This window comes from Eupeodes corollae, chromosome 1 (assembly GCF_945859685.1).
Source record: "Eupeodes corollae chromosome 1, idEupCoro1.1, whole genome shotgun sequence".
NCBI lineage: Eukaryota > Metazoa > Arthropoda > Insecta > Diptera > Syrphidae > Eupeodes > Eupeodes corollae.
The window spans coordinates 225,088,234-225,095,408 of NC_079147.1; the positions used below are offsets into that span (position 1 = coordinate 225,088,234).

The 7,175-nt window shown below is 32.4% G+C and overlaps 1 protein-coding gene across 1 annotated transcript in view; it reads right to left on the reverse strand.

Moving 5' to 3' along the window:
* Positions 1-6,535, reverse strand: part of LOC129953763 (GAS2-like protein pickled eggs) — a 261,851-nt gene extending 255,316 nt beyond the window's left edge. Inside the window, exon 1 of the mRNA XM_056067201.1 lies at positions 5,940-6,535. The gene's annotated coding sequence lies outside the window, so the exon portion shown is untranslated. The remainder of the gene's footprint in view (positions 1-5,939) is intronic.
* Between the last annotated feature and the right edge of the window lie 640 nt (positions 6,536-7,175).

The window sequence follows — 7,175 nt, forward strand, 5'->3', positions numbered from 1 at the left end:
AATCGCCGGAAATATTTTACTACCAATTTCTCGAAAATCAAAATTTCAGAGCTACATTCCCAAATCTCGAAATCGCATTAAGAATGTATTTGGTTTTGATTGTAACAAATTGCACTGGAGTGCGATCATTTTCAAAAATGAAAATTATAAGAAATAGGCTTCGAACCACGATGGGACTAAACCGTCTATCGAAGCTTTCTCTCCTGAGCATTGAAAGCGATTTACTCCGAGAACTGCTGGATTTGAACGAAATCATCAACGATTTTTTGGCGAAAAAATATCGAAAGGTTTTGTTTGTTTACCCTTAAATTCAATTTCAGACAATTCTTTTTTCCGTATGTATATGTATGTGTTTGTTCAATACTAAGGGAATCTACTTGGTTTCACAAAAAAATATTTATTGAAAAACTCGAGTGAAAAAAATGGTTTTCTTTTTTTTTGAAAATAATTTGGGGCGAGGGGGGCCTCCGCTCCTTTATTGTTCCGAGGCCTCCGTACTTCTAAATGCGGCCCTGGCTAGAGCTTACAAGCAAAATTGTCTTATATTGAGATAAGAAAACCCTCTTGGGAAGGGTTTTCAAATGATTTTTGATGATAAAATTTCGAAGATTAGCTTGCTACCATTTAGTGTTTGAAAATTCAAATAAAATTGGGTAGCACAACAGTCCGTTGAGAAATAGGGCGTAGTGACTTACAACGCTCAAACAATCCTGTGTGCGAGTACTGTTGTCAGGGATGGAGGGGACCTACAGCTTTAAGCCGAATCCAAACGGCAAATTTGAGAAAGCACTTTTCATGACAAAAATTAGTATTGGGGAATTTGGGTTCAATATAAAACTACATTATCGACACATTATCACTGCCGATATATATTTATTATAGTAATCTTATAACTTTATTAAAATGTTTACATTTTAGGTTGATATTCTGTGAAGATTGTACCACACTTGTCAAAATTTATTATTTTTGAATAGAATTTTTATATGATTTTCCAATACCGCTCTTAAAAACATGGACATTAACACGTTTAAAAGGATTAGACTGTTTTTTATTTATGTATTTTATAAAAAACTATCTTCCTACACAATTTTGTTTTACGACGTGATAAGAAATAAAGATTAACATTATAATAATTTTTGTATTCATATCTATTTCGGATCGGATATGTTAATTAATTTTAATGGTGCCGAAAAAGAAAATTTTTATTGAGAGCTTTATTGTTTATTCTTTAAGGTGGCATATTTAATGGTTTAAAAAATTATGTTGAAAATGTTATCAAGAATAAATTAATATTAAGATTTGAAATTCACACCTTTTTAAAACTAAATATTTACATTATCGATGAATATTTTTAAATAGTGGAATGCCAAGACCTACGAGTATAAGCTTACTGTATGAGGTAAATATACCTTGAACAAGACAATATGAGAGGTGACAAAAATTAAAGTCGAAAAAATAACAGATTTTTAACCAAGACTGGACAAACGAAAATCTTTGGAAAACGTCAAAGAGAACGGATGGACAAACCATCCCTTATTTTGGAAGTTGATTTTTGGGGGTGTTGGTAAAAAATTTATTTTTGCAAAAGTTGCTTTAAAAAACGAAGTTCAAACTTCAATCTTTTGAATAAGAAAACATTTTTTTTAAAGTTTTCACCTACTCTATATTAACCCTAAAAGAACGCTGAAGCATTTGTGCCAAAACCGGCTAAGATCTAAAAGAAAGTCTTAAGGTTATAACATTAAAGTTTTGGAATGTTGAAAACGGGTATTTCTGAGTTTTAATTACATAATGGAGAAAAATGGATTTTAGGCACGGAATAAGCCCTAAAATTTAACTGTACGAGTTATTCAAAATCTTAAAGGAATTACATTTAAAGTTTTTCGAAACTTCAGATAGAGTTAGTGAAGAACTAAAAGTTACCTCATAATTAATGAGAAATTGCGAAAACTAAGTGTACAGTCAATCAAACTCATATTCGTACAGCAGCTAAAAACTTAATTTTTTTTTTCGGATTTGTAAGAACCACTCAAGATCATAATTTAATTTATTTCGTATATTAAATATCTGAATACCATCTATTGTCTACCACAAGAAAACGCCATATTTCAAAAAACAAAGAATAACACAGACTATAAAAATCAAATAACAAGTAACAATTTCATATTCGTACAAATATAAGCCTTGTTCTTAATAACATGCTTGAGTCGATTAGACATGAACTGGAGAAGTTTTTTCGTTGTTTCGTTAGATATTTTGTCCCACTCTTGCAGAATCTGATCTTTAAGCTCTCTTGCATTCCTTATGGTCAGTTTCCTCAGTTCCTGGTCCAAATGATCCCATAAATTTTCGATAGGGTTAATATCCGGTAATTGGGGTGGAGTTTCCATGACTTTAGGACACTTATAAAGCAGCCACAACTTGGTATTATGTGCCTTATGTTTGGGATCATTGTCCTGGTAAAAAGTGAACTGGTTTTGCAGACCCAATTTACGTGCACTTTCACCGAAATTTAGTTTTAATATCTCTATATATTTCTTGTGGTCCATAATTCCTTCAATTACTTGTAATTTTAATACCCCACCCGCAGAAAAACAACCCCAAACCATCCCTGATCTGCGGCCATGCTTAACAGTTGCGACAGTATTTTCCGGAAGGAGCTCGGTATTGGGTTTCCGCCAAACCATTTGTCGTCCATCTGAGCCAGGTGGACTCATTGGTAAAAATTACGTTTTTTCAATAGTCGAAATCCTTCGATTTTGAACCTGTTCACAGAACTTATGAAAGGTTTTTTTCTGGAAACTCTACCGTTAAAACCGTGATCGCTAATGCAGTTTCTCAACGTCTCTCTAGAAAACTGCTTCTTGAGTCCCTGTCGCAACTTTTCAGCAAGTTTTGGTGCACTGATCCGGGATTTTTTTTTGATTTCGTGCGAGTTGAAAATTTCGCGTGCGGTGTTTCTTGGCATATTTTCGATTCAATTTTGCGAACGATACCTTTTTACGATTGATTGGATAGTTGATCTTGATCTGCCAACAAGTTCGGATACTTCTTTTAATGATTTACCATCATTATGGTCCTTAATTATCATTGTTCCCTGTTCAACCGATGTTTTGAACCGGAACATTTTTTTAAAGCTTACTTAAAGTAGATTATTGTTAAGGGATATGTATTTTAACTTAGCCTTTTGTTGATGTCTTTAACATTTTTAAAATATCATATTTTTACAAACCAGTTGTGTTCATAAAAATAGTAGTGCTCTCCAAATAAAACAAAAAGGCCTTCAATATCAACCGTTTTTTAAATAAATGGCTGTTCATAAAAATAGCAAGGCATGACAAAGTACTAGATCTATTACGTCAGAAGTAAATTAACTGTAATAAGTTACATGAAAGTATACAAAAAAATGTTAGCTTTCGAATTCTTGGGTTTTGCTTTATGCGGTACATCCCCCCACAAATTTGCGATGGGGTTAGGGTCGGGGGATTAAGCAGGCCACTCCATAACGGATAACTTCTTCTGCGCAAACCATGATTTTGCATTTTTTGACGTATGCTTTGGGTCATAGACGTGTTAGTATACCCAAACCAACGGCATTTCGTCTTCAGCATAGGGTAACATAATCTTCTCGAGAATTTTCACATAGTCGGTTGCATCTCTTATATCCCCGATAAGATAAATAGGCCCGACCCCGTAATATTAAAAGCAAGCCCATATCATAATTTTTCCTCCACCATGCTTCACTGTTTTTATAGTGTACCCTGGATCGATTTCGAATTTTAGGGTCTTGTCACATATTCCCGACCAACCTAGCACCCAAAAAGGACGACTTTGCTGTCATCGCTTCACAGAACATTTCTCCATTTCTCTTTTACCTAATCTCTATGCGCTTTAACAAGCTCCATTCTTTTTCCCAGATGCCTTTTCGTCAAGAAGGGTACCTTGCGTGGAGTTTGGGCTGTTAACTTCGCTTATAAAAGACGCTTTCGTATTGTAACAGTGCTAACAGACAGTTGAAGTCTATTTCTTATTTTCCTAGAGCCTATGAACGGGTTCTTTTTTACTAAATGAATATTTTTTTTTGTCAAGTCTTTCAGTAGTCATCCTTTTTGGGCCTAGCGTTTTCAGTTTATTTTGCCATTTTAAGGCGTTACTGACCATTTTTGGTGAGCAGTCTAGAATGTCTTGAATATTTTGGTAGGTTTTTCCCTTCAAACGCAGTTTTCGAATAAGTTTTCGAATCTCATTGTTTATTTTTGAGCTAATATTTATTAATTTTTATATGCTAGTATGTAACAAATACTTAAAAATGTACATATATAGTAAAATATTTACTTACCGAAAATTAAAAAAAATTGAATTTTTAACCTTCTTAATTATAAAATCACTGCTATTTTTATGAACACTCTCTATCCAGAGAGTTTGAAATAATGGGTGTTCAGCGGGAAAACTAAGGTATAACTTCAAGCTAAAAGTCTCTAATATGAAAACGAAAGACCGTAACATGTTAATTTTTTTGTAAGAATTTCCGTTATTTAAATAATTGACAATCTAATAAAATGTGACCAGCACTGCTATTTTTATGAACACAACTGTATGTCGGTGGCAGCTGGTCCAGAATTTTGTAATTGTGGATGGAATCATGGATCAATACAAATATATCCAAATTTTGAAGGAAAATTTACAGCAAAGCAGACGAAAATTAGGAATCAGTGAAGAATATTATTCCACCAAGACAACGACCCAAAACACAAGGCCTTAAGTATTTGGTTATGGCTCTTGTATAACTGCAACCCTTTGATTGAACCTCCCCCTAAAAATCACCACACCTGAATGCTATTAAACATTTATGGAGCTACTTAGAGAATCAACTTAAAAACTACAATTTTACCAAAAAAAAACACGTGGAAAATGCTACTTCTACTTCTTTCTGTGAAAAACTAGTTCAATCAATGCCAAAAAGATTGGATGCAATCAAAAAGAGTAAAAGATTACCAACAAAGTACCTACTAGCTTCCCATTTTTTTGCTTTTAATAATATTTCCGTTGTTTTTATTTTGTCCAACATTTATTGTCCGATTTCTTTTAAAGTGAAAATTTTGGTTTCATATGAAAAGTTAATAATAAATATAATCTTAAACTGTACGAATTCATGTTTTATTGAAAAAGAATGCTTATGTCCGATTTCTTTATTGATTCACTGTATTAAATTTCCAACTAAATTTTACAATCTTTGTTTACTATTTCCTCTTCCTCCTTTAGTTTTGATAAAAGACATTAAAGAACCTTATTTCCTTACATTTGGGAATAAACCAAAATGTTGGTAACAAAATTAATAAAGGGGTCAATTTTTCATCATTGAACCAATCATTGGAATTTTTTGGCAGGTCGTTTATAGCGATCATGAAAAATTTCTGTCATTGAAACAAAATTTCCTGATTTCTAATCAAAGGATTGTCAAATATTCATCCAAACAAATTTTCCGAATTGATTTCAATGATAGCTAGAGCCAGCCCCTTTTTCTAAAACTAAAATCCAGCTAAAAGCAAAAAATTCAGCACAGTGCAACAATTCAAAAACGACTATGACCCTTTTTAAACAAATTGAGGAATCAAAATAAAATTTATAATCGATTAATTCTTACGTTAATTAATTAGACAACAGCCGACAACTAATGTAAGAATTAATAGACAAGAAACTAAGCTCATTAATTTCAACACGTTTAGGGGGATTAATTCAGTGGGAATTGTAAATGATAATTTTCTAAATAATCAACTAAGGAAAAGCAACAATCATGTAATGTACACACACCCTTAACATCTTAACATAAAGTTCATGCTTAATAATTGTAAATATTTTAAATAATTAAGAGAAAGCATTTGCTTAGGAACTTAAGGCTTCAAGAAGCATCTTAAAATCACAAATAAAATACTACAAACCTTATAAACTGTGTCGATCTTGATAATCTTAATCCAATATGATAGATTTGTTTGTTAAATTTAATTTCCAGAAGATGATTCGTGTTAATAAAGTTTTTCATTCACAAATTTTTACGAAAATCACACACAAAACGAAACGACACAAAAACATGCCCACAGTTTTGAATTAGTTTTAAACTAAAATTGTGGCACTTATTTTATTTATCTTCTTTCAGAGAGTAAAATTACATTTACGGTACTTTGTTTACTCGATAAATAATGGGCGATGATAATAAACGATTGATTGATTTAAAACTGATAGCAAGTATAATTAATTTATGTAGAAAAACTATTACTGATAGCGTTTAGCGGGTAGGTATGTCGGTACGGTAGGTTATATGGAAAGACGACTATCAGTCAAAAATGAAAATTGAGAAAAATTATAAACTTTCGAAGATAACACATTTAATTAAATGACACAATCTTTGATAAACCGTTGTTTCTTTTTTATTTTGTTAGACAAAATTTATATATTTTTTTAATATATTTAAGAAAACGAAATAATAATAATAATTAAAACGCACAGAGAGACTCGCGCGCACACGTTTGAATTGAAAGAAAACTCACAAAATACTGATTCGCTCTCCAGTTGGTCGCTGGTATTATAGACCGAGCAGAGCGGAATTGACTTTGACGTTGTTTGTTGTTGTTGGAATGCTGTGTTGAGTTTCGTTGGGTGCAAGTTGTGGAACAAGTTCGATTGAAAAGGGAAATTAATGTTTTGTTCGAATAATACAGAATTTGTGTTGGGTTGATTTTGATGTTGTTACTTCTTGGTTGCTGGAAAAAATGATGTTTTTATTTTAAATTTAATTTTAACACCCGGGAACGGGGGTGCATTATTTTTGCCGGATGCTGTTATGTACGGTGGGCATGGGCACTTTGGATGTGGTTGTGGCGGCGCTGCGCGGCGTAGCTGATAATTCTAGTGGTAAAGATATAAGGTAAAGTGGGGTTGGTGGAGCTGGAAAACTCTTCATCTCTCGTTTTTATAAAAGAATATTTAAAAAAATCGAAGTATTCTTTTCGTAACTTAAATTAGTAAATCCTTAAAAATTAATACATTTGGTTTATATATTTTGTGCTGAACAATTTATTGAGCTTTACCGAAAGACGTTTTAACTTCCTATAGGAAGTTATTTTAATCGGTCCGATTCGACGAATTAAAAATATTGACATTTTTCGGTTCCTCAATTG